Genomic DNA, 10,565 nt, shown 5'->3' on the forward strand with positions numbered 1-10,565 from the left:
CGACTAGCATTTAAAACCAGAATTAATGCCTACACCAAGTCAGAAATATGACAGTTGCCATCTATTCGTTTGATGTGTTTGAGCTTTTAAATTTTAAATTTGGGACTTTTTGTTCTGAATTTTCCTCGGAGTTTTGTATGTTTCGGATTTTACTTTTTACATGATTAAATTGTAACAATATCTATGATCTTCTTTTTTCTCTGGCATACTTAAATTTAATAAGAAAAACACACTTACAAACAGCCACCCAACAGAATGAACACTGTATACGAAATTTAATTTCATCTTGATATATGTTCCTCATGGAATATGTGTCAATAATGATAGTGGAAATGCTCAAAAGCTCTCAAAATTACAAACCCGTCCCCTTTTACCGACCGAAAGAGACCTACAAATTTTAGCCCAATTACTACATTGTACTAGGTCTATTATTACAATGACAACACAACTGTTGCCACATGTGAAGCAGGAACTAATTATTATTACGGAGCACCAGGATTCACCCAAGTTGGGTTCATGTTGCTCAGAAATTGAGTTCTTCTGAATTGATCTCCCTGAGTTTGACCTTTTTAAAAGACGTCGGACGACTACACAACGATTTACATTGTTCTAAATAGTTTACTAAGATATTAAAACAACACGTTATAAATGTATGCGTTATAAGTAAATGTCAGAATTTGTTGACCTTATATATGCATGCTACATCAGTACAACTGACGAAAACGTGTTTTGAACAAAAATTTAAATACTTTTATTTCATTTCCAAACTTTGATTTTTCCTTATTTAATAGCATAACAGAAAATAAGCAAATCCGATAAAAGTCTTAATAGCAAACATTCGACAAATGTAACATATTACGGATTCTTATGCCCAATCGATTTGCTCACCTACTTTAAACATTAAGTAAATAATAAGAACGATCAAACGTATTTCGGCCTTTTGTTACGTTTTTCATCGACTCAGATGTATTCAGTTTTCACTCTCGTCCTTAGGTCAATACACAAAACAGGAGTGAAGTAACTGTAAACAGTCTGTCTCTTGGATTAAGAATTGACCAACTAGCCTCTTCTTACTTGTTTTTAAACGGGTTCATCATTTTAAAGCATGTTGTTGTTTGGCTGGTAGCATAATACATGTTATATTCCATAAGTAAGGAGTAAATATCCGACAAACTCTGTTTTGTTGCAATTTCTAACGGATCTGGACCTCGCTGCCCTTCTGAATGAAGTTCAGCTCTATAACATAACAACTCCTGTACTATGTCTGTATTTCCTCGGGAACACGCAACTTGTAAAGCTGTTTGGCCACCGTCTCCAACTTGGTTTACATTCGCTTTTCTCATAATCAACATTTTCACAATTGGCAGTTGATTTCTACTGCATGCTAAGTAAAGGGGTGTTCCTACACCTGGCATATAGTGGTTCACCCCACATTCATATTTGCGTTCAAGGAGTAATTTAATCAATTCGAGACTATTTGTTTGATCGTTTTGAATAGCTAAGTGCAAAGGTGTGCACCCTGTTGTAGTTGGTTTATTGATATTTGCGCCATTTTCGAGTAATGTTTTCACGATGTTTATCTGATCTGTCCTAATTGCTATATTCAATGGCGAAACTTGTGGAGACGTTTCTGCATTCTTTCTCATTATATCTTCATATTTCATATGACTTATTGTATCGTTTGTTATAATACCTTTTGGTGAAAAAATATTGACAGCAGCTTTATTTTTCAGCAACAGTTTAATCACATCTATGCGCTTTTTATAGCATGCAATTTGAAGCGGGGTAAGGTTTGCTTTTGCGTCAAATGTTTCCTTTGAACTAATATGGCCTGATTCAAATCTTGACTGAACGTAACTGTCGCATGCATGTAATGTAGCAATAAAGTCATCAGACACACACCCTTGGTTTATGTCTGCGCCTGCATTGATCAATACATTTACTGCATGTTCATCACATTGCGTACATGCTATGCATAACGGCGTCGGTTTCATTTTTTTGTGTATTTTCCTTTCTTCTTTACAACAAACCTCTTCCTCCGAATCTACCTTTGCTTTACATTTTAAAAGAATTTTAACCATTTCCGTGTCTCCGAGATAACATGAAATCTGAAGCGGTGTCCATCCATTAAGATCGCCTTCGTCCACATAAGCCCCATGACGTATTAATGTTTCAATTAAATGATAATGACTGTACAGGCAAGATATGAAAAGAGGAGTCAGACGAGATTTTGTAGCAATATGTACAGATGCTTTATGCTTGATTAGCAGTTCTGCTGTTTCTTTATCCCCATTTTTGCATGCTAAACAGAGAGCTGTCCATCCTGTTGTTGAATAAACATTTATATCAGGTTTATGTTGCAACAGTAATTCTACCAATTTCGGATACATTTTTCTTGAAGCGATGCCCAACAACGTATCTCCTTTTCTCTTATAATTTATATCAATCCATAATAGTCTACTATTTAAAAAGTATTTAACTGCGTCTACGTCACCGAACAAACAAGCTGTAAACAACATCACATATTTATTATTACTTGATTTCATTGCATTGACTTGTTTGAGTAAATGGTTGACTATGTTGTGACGCTTATTTTTGTAAGCCGCATGCAGAGGTGTCCGATTGCAAATCTCACTATGACCATTAATTTCTGCTTGGTAACTTAAAAGAAGCTTAACCATATCTAGATTTCCGTTCTCACATGCAAAATATAATGAAGTAAAACCTTTGTGACTCCGCTTATCGACTGCCGCATGTTGTCGAAGCAACAGTTCTGTCAAACGTAAGTGATTTCTGGAAACAGCTATATGTATTGGTGCTAACCCGTTTAAAGCTGCTTTATTTATGGCTGCTTTCACATGTTTATTACAAATTAAAGTTTCTGCAAGGTCATTGTATCCTTTTTGGCAAGTGATATTGAGTGGTGTGCATCCATCTTTATCAACTTTGTTAATGTCGATTTCAGCTTTATTCTGATATACTAAAATATTTACAGTTTCTTTTTGGTTATTTGCACATGCATCATGAAGCGGGGTCATTCCAGCCTCAGTCCCTTTATTGGCATCTGCATCATTAGTAAGCAAAAGGTCTAATACTTCCAAACTCTGGTTGCGGACAGCTACAAAAATAGGTGTTCCATGTTCGGGAGAACACAAATTGATGTCCGCACCGTTTTTTATCAATACTTCCGCCAACTTTGTGTGTCCGTGCATGCAGCAAATATGCAATGGTGTTAATGCATTATCGTCTATAATATTAATGTTTGATGTGTATTCTAGCAGCATCTTGGCTACATCAACGAACCCATATGCACATGCTACATGTAATGGAACTGTTCCAGTTCTATCGGTCTTATTAGCTAAATCATTGTTATTTTTTAGAATGCACTTTACTATGTCCACATATCCTGAGTTAGCGCAAACATGAAGGATTGAACAACCGTCGGCTAAGTCAGTAAAGTAATCCAAGTCAATGTCAGATTTTCTACAGTGTTTGATGAATTTGGATATATATTCTGTGTCATTTGTCTGAACATTTGAAAATGCTTTCCTTATATTTCCATGTTTTAGAATTCTAACAAATCTATCAAAGTAATTACTTTCTAAACTACAAGGCAGAGATATTGATTTAAATTTGTCAGCTGATTTCAATGACTCAATATGTATTCTATCTATGAAAAATGAATCTGCCGCAAATTTTAAAATTGTACTGCAAAAGTGGTTGCCTACATAACACACAATAAAGTCATACATTGCGTTATTAATAGTTTTAAAGGAATCTTCATTTTCTATCAAATACGTTCCTTTCAAATCATAGAAAGTCGACAAAATTTCTTTTTGTGACGGCTTAAAATCGTTTTCGTATTCCTGTATTAAGCTGTCTAATATTTTTTTTATCACATCCGCTCTATTTGTAAACAACTTCTTTTCGACTGAGTTATCAAAAACAATAAGAAGTGCTAACGCTATAAACAATAACGGGTTTTTCTGTTTTAATTGTGTAAATTCCTCAGACATTATTTCGTTGGCATGTTTATTTAGATTGTCATTTTCGCGATCTTCAAACGAATGTGTTTTGCATAAAAGTGGAAAGAACGGCAATTTGAAAAATAAATCCTCATCGAACAAGTTATTTGGAAAATTCCTGTAATAGTTTTGAGCTATAATTGTTTTTTCGTCCTTGTTCAAATTTAAAAGATAACAGAATGCACCGTTTCCAAATTGTCTGAAAATTCTATTTGTCTCGATTTGCGATCTGCAAATAAAGATTATTTTTAACTTTGGATATTTATTTAGCATGACATTGACATAATTAATGGTGTTTTTGTCCTTCCATTTTTTAAAACAATCTGTATCTAAGGCAAACTTTCCGACTACATCATCAAATATGAAAATAGATCGTCCATCGGCGGCTGTAAATTTAATTATCTCTTTTGGATTATTTGATGGTAATATTTCATAATTATCTTCCTTCTCTAATTGAAAGGCTGTGTAGTAAGCAGTTAAAGTTTTACCAGAGCCGGGAACTCCTCGGATTAAAATGATTTTTTCCTGCCTTAGTACTTGTGAAATTCCTTTAGAATCGTGCGTTTCAACAAATGACTCTGTTGTTTTCCGCATCTTTTCAACCTCTTCCATTTTAATATTCAGAATTCTGCTGTCTCCTCTTGATAGACCTTGAATATAACAATATTAATGTAGCATTGTCTTTAAAACAAATATTTTATATTTACTATATACTTGTCTGAAGATGTCTCAATTACTTGATTAACTCAGATATGCTATTTTCGGTTTTACTACTTTTATAAATGCCATCCATCAAACGGATAGCGTTTAATTAAAGTAATTAGAAGAAGAACGATATAAAACATTATGCTCAAAACGCAGAGGATGATTTTAAGTAATTTGTGGCGAATCTGTATTTTTACAAAAGATACCGATACATTTTGCAATTCTCCAAATGCTTTTACTTAAAATAACGTAAGCATTTGTAGTTTACCATATTCAACAGTGATAACCATTAGTCTTACTATGTTTTCTCTAAAAAGAATACTATAACACACCCGCGAAATTGCGGGCATTTAGAGCTTGGTTGAAATTATGTAAACTGTTGTAGGGAGAATTTTTATAAAAGATTTAATGTCTGAAGAAGTCAAGTACTTTGGGACGGGACATTTTTTTTTCAAGTTTCCTCTCGAAGTCGATCTCTGCTATGTTATAAACAGAGTCTCTCTAAACGCGAAAATTATTATCCTGTCCCCGAGTGCTCTTACGAAAAGTATGTTCCAAACCGGGAGTCTTGTATGACTAAAAAGTAAGTCTGATGACGGGAAAAATATCCGGACGCCTTTGTGTTCGTTTTCCTCCCAAAATTACCCAAACTGAATAGTCCTAAGAATAGATGATAAATGCGACTATGCATGGAACCTATAGAACACAAAGGCATGATGATTAATTAATTGTGGAAGGGAGAGAAGCGACACACAAAATTAGGTCTTCTCGCTTATTAGTATAGATGTGGCAACAGCATTAGTTTCCAATTCTTAATAAGAGGATATTGGACATATGTTAATGTAACAGAAATCAGTCAGTATACAATTTACAGCTTGTATTGTATACCTCAACCCTCTCATTTTATTTATTCAAGTTTTTAAAACCATTATCAACATGACGGGTATTATGTGTGTAAAGGGATCTACTGACTTTCCCAAGCAGCTGATTTCACAATCGAGTTTTGTTTGTGTTGCTGATCATTAAGCTATCTCTGTATTGTTTTGAAGATTGTCGTTGGTCTATTCGTCGTGTTTTCTATTGTTATGTTGATTTGTCCAGCACTATGAGAATTTTTTATAAACATTTTAGCATTTCATTATGATCTTAATTGAAAAGTTTAGTCAAAAGAAAAAAGATGGCCTAGCGGTCATGTTTTATACAATCATAGAAAAGTACGATTTGTTAGCAAACACATTCCACATTCCATTTCTATAAGTTACGGGTAATTGAATAAAGGTTTGAGATCAGGTTAAAATACTCCACGTTAATATTGCTTTATTGATTCTTTCTGATTGTAAGATTGGACAATTTTTACAATTATCCGTCTTGTCTTTGCCAACGAGCAATTTAAAATGAAATACAAATTCTATGAAAAGTAAATAATATACTAGACAGAATCTAGTAAAATGAGTAGTAAAACAACAACGACACTAACTAAGTTGTGATATGATCAAGAATTTTCAATGGTATTTTGGAAAAACTTGTTTGTTAATTTTATACAGTTAATAAAAGTCTGTTGCAAGTTACTTTAGATATAACTGAAACTCATCAATAGGGCTTTATGGACAAAGAAAAAAAGACAAAAAAGGTGCAAACAAAACATAAACCATTTATAAGCTGCAAAACTAAACAAACAACCCTAAATGTATTAACAAATCGTACCCATGTCTGGTTCTGAATCGAAGATTTCGTTTATTTCTTCCTTGATATTATCTTTATTATCAAGTTCCAAGATACATTGTCCGAGTTCTTTCCAATATGTGTCAAACTCTTCATTTGTAACTGCGTTATACTTGTTATAAGAAAGGTGAAAGATTTCATCTCGAATACTCTTTATTCTCATGACGTTTGCTTTAATGCTTCTGTCTGAATCTTCTAGTGGTTTTTTCCATTCGTCTGGCCTTGCCAATTGCCCGATGCAGCGAAGAAGAGTGCAAACATTGGTTATATCTAATTCGCTGAAATCTCCTCTGTAGTCATCGTTGTGTGGATAAAGTATTTTCATCAATTGATCATGTCTCACGATCCGTTCCAATTTTTTTTTATTATCCTTTAAAATTCTTGCATAACATGAACTTGACGGAAATCTGTCTCTCAATACTTTAACCAATACTTTGTTCGCCAAATTTATCAATGTCATTAAACGTTTGTAGTTTCGTTGTTCCCTGGCTTCCATTCTTTCCTAAAAAATAAAAAAAAAAGTCAAATGAAATGCCAAAAATGACTGAAAAACATCAAATCTCTGGAAACGATAAGACGGAATTTTCATATCTGATTCTTTATTAATATTTCATGGTATCTGTAAACTTATGGTATATAATCAGCTAGTACTATTTGTTTTTTGATTAATTGTGAATAAACTAATCTCAAGCTATCGTGTTAAGGAAGACTATATAACTTCTTGGTAAAGTACGAAGCTGAAGTTTAAAAAAGTATTTCAAATTTTTTTCTTAATCAAACATCAATTTTTTGTCTATTTTAAATTTATTTAATTTGCCTACTTTTAATGATTTGTAATAAAATTTTTGACTTTTGATAAAATATAATTAATTACTTGAAAACTAGTCATAGAAATTTAGACAAAATATTGAAACCATGCATTTGTTAAATGATACGTACACTAGTATCATACATTGCTTTATAGTTAAAATAAATTTGATCTTCAGCAACTATTTTAAAATTCCGCCAGTATATGAAAAGGGTAAAAGTGAGATATCTGGTGAGGGAAACTTCTCTTCCGAAATTTAAATGAAAATGAGTTGTTATTGAAATGTAATTGTCAATTACAGACAGTTTTAATTACTTGTATTTGAATAAATGCTACATTACATATCTAAATTACCCGATGTCTGTAAATCGGGTTATTCTTAATTTGGTATAGAATTTTAACGTTTACACTTAGTCTATTAAACAGATGAACATACGTATTAACATACTAGACAATTTCTTTGTTATCATCAGTTTCATGTAGTCATAGAACTTAACGGATTCTACCTGACAAAACTTCAATCAGATAGTCATAACATGTACGTTTTTCCAAAGTATATGAATGAGTTAAGTCCAAAGATTTATTTCTTAGAAAAATTAATGAGTAAAGACGTTGTTGAAGATTCACATATACCTAGATGAGAGACACATGCTCATAAGGGCATCTGGTTCTTGAGTACATTGTTGTATTTATAATGCGATGTATATTCCATAATGAAAAAACAAGTTATATATTCATGTAGGCGAATCTGCTGGATCAAATGCTTTATCCAAATAAAAAAGTAAAATCACAAAAATACTGAACTCCGAGGAAAATTCAATCGTAAAGTCCCTTAGAGTCCAATATATCTTTGTGTCAGTTAATTGAATAAAGCATTTGATCTATAAAAAAATTTCAAGGTTGTTTACATTGTGTCTATAATAGTGTTATTCTTAAAATAAGTAATTAACTTAAAGTTATGACTGATTACAACTGTGTATAGTATGCATACCTCCATTTGTAATCTTTCAAACAATGAATGCTTTCATTCTGAAGAAGCCATGTATGTGTACCATAAAATAATGTTCAGCCTGTCTATAAAACAAATATACCAATTGTCATTGGTCATATTACCATTATCATTTTGGCAATGGATCAAACTCAAATCGATTAATACTATATCCTTTTGTCAATAGTGCATGCATTACAACCTTCTGAGTTTTCACCAATATATTTGAAATACAACGTCGAAAGAGCTTAGTATTATATAAAGTCATCGTAATTGGACTTGTTCTATAACGTTACATGTCATTTCTCTTACGGAACTACATATAGTTTTTTACTAATTGAACACACTTTAGTAAATAAAACACTCATTAGACAAGGGGTAATACCCCATTGATTTCCCGAATGTCATTTGTTAATTTCGTATTTTGAAAATATTGCGCTTCACTGATACAGTGTAGCCTATCCAGTACTTCAGTAAATTGAATGCATATTAGGTAATAACCATCAACAGAGGTAAATCAATCAATTTATTTACAATTTTGTACGTTTTTATCAGTTTTTTCAACATGTAACTTAATCTAACAGAATATTTGATAGTTGCCAAATAAACTCCAGAGATATGCATGATATAATCATGACTTAAAAAATTTTTCTACGATGAAACCGTCTAATTCAAGGAATTGTTTTTTGTATGTTTTTGTTTGAAACCTGATGTGACGTACCCTTTTTTGGTGGTACTACGCCATAAATGACCACTACGTCAGGAAGTATTTGAAATTAAGACTTAACTCCAAGGGGAACGTCATAAAACCTGACAAAACGAATGCTCGGCAATCATATTCCAGACTAGACTTTAAAATAAAAATATGCGTAAATTAAAGCTGTGGGGTATGTTCTGAATTCGTTTTTAGATTATTTTTCTACAAACCACATAACATTTGCAAGGATTGTTTGTGTTTGCAGTTGATTTATGTACTGTGTGTGATATTCATTAAGTATTGTAATATATAAAAGACACACGATAAATACGTTTTGTGAATGGTATTCCATGTTCCTTATAATATAATATTTAAAATGTAAACTTGAAAATCATTCATTGATTGTTTTTCTTCAAAATAAAGACGGTTTTATCGATCGTGTCTTTTACCTCGGTGTGAATGTGCATGGCGGGTGATGGATAAATAGTGGGAAATGCATACCCTCTTGACGTAGCCAGTCTCGCTTTTTTCGTGCAATTCCCCCAGTTACAGTTTTGAACGTTGTATTGGGTCTCACTAAAATATTGTCTCCTTACAGTTCAAAAAACAATATTATTTGACTTATATTTTTGTACTCACATGTATTAAGTTACGTCAATGATTATACCATACATTATGTCATCAAAATTCAACTCATTGTGATTCATGATGTCTTTGTATATAGTTTAACAATATCACTTTTTCACCATTCTACTCCTTAAAAAACAAAATAAGTAACTAACCAAATTGTAAAAGCTGCTGCACGTATTTCTTAATTATTTCAAAACTTTTTATATGTTTTATGCTTAATTCAGTCGTTGAATTGTAAAGAATCATAGTTCCAAATCATATCATTTAACAGGGTTAAGATTATTTACAAACAGGTGTTTATTTATATGGCTTCAAATAGTTTTTAAAATAGTTTATGATATCAACGAAATTTAGAAAAAATACTTTTGTTTTAGATAGTGAAAAGAATTCTATTGTCAATAATTACATGGAGAATAAAGTGTCACATAGTTTCTACTAAAAGAAATAATCAATAAGTTGAAAATCAAAAGTACAAATGTTTTGTTAATAATCAACAAACATAAGTTTGTCCTTTGAAAAGTATGTAAATAGTCTGAATAAAAGTCAACTAAAATTCTTCCAAAGACGTTGAGTCGTTATTCAAATCTTATGTGCACACAAAATTAATTTTGATGAATGGTAATCAAAACACTGTTTATTGCACATTGTAAAGCGTACTGATGTTGTTTATCATCTTAACAACGTGTTATATTGTTCTTTCATTTGTCTTTGTTCTATTATTAATATTACTTTCACTGATGGATTGTTTTATGTGATATTTTTTTAACGTGACTCGGTACTTAAACATCCCATCAATGTGTTTCTATTATCTTTCATTTTTTGCTTGTGTGTTTTGTATATGCGACTTTTTGTGTTTCTTTGGTTCTTATAACGTGACTCTGTACTTTAAAAGATCCCGTCAATATGATTTTGTTCTATTATATGTCATTATGATATATTTCTATTATAAGTTAGAAAATACGTTGAACCACAAACGTCAAAATTATTCAA

General features: G+C 31.9%; 1 long non-coding RNA gene across 1 annotated transcript; it reads right to left on the bottom strand.

Annotated features, from left to right (window-relative positions):
* Window positions 1-795: 795 nt before the first annotated feature.
* Window positions 796-9,719, bottom strand: LOC143054626 (uncharacterized). The gene is made up of 4 exons (XR_012971754.1): window positions 9,585-9,719; window positions 8,252-8,334; window positions 6,435-6,954; window positions 796-4,675 (listed from the first exon to the last, which is right to left on the bottom strand). It is a non-coding gene; the product is annotated as an uncharacterized LOC143054626 (long non-coding RNA).
* Window positions 9,720-10,565: the final 846 nt, after the last annotated feature.

The sequence above is a fragment of the Mytilus galloprovincialis genome, chromosome 12 (assembly GCF_965363235.1).
Source record: "Mytilus galloprovincialis chromosome 12, xbMytGall1.hap1.1, whole genome shotgun sequence".
NCBI classification, from domain to species: domain Eukaryota; kingdom Metazoa; phylum Mollusca; class Bivalvia; order Mytilida; family Mytilidae; genus Mytilus; species Mytilus galloprovincialis.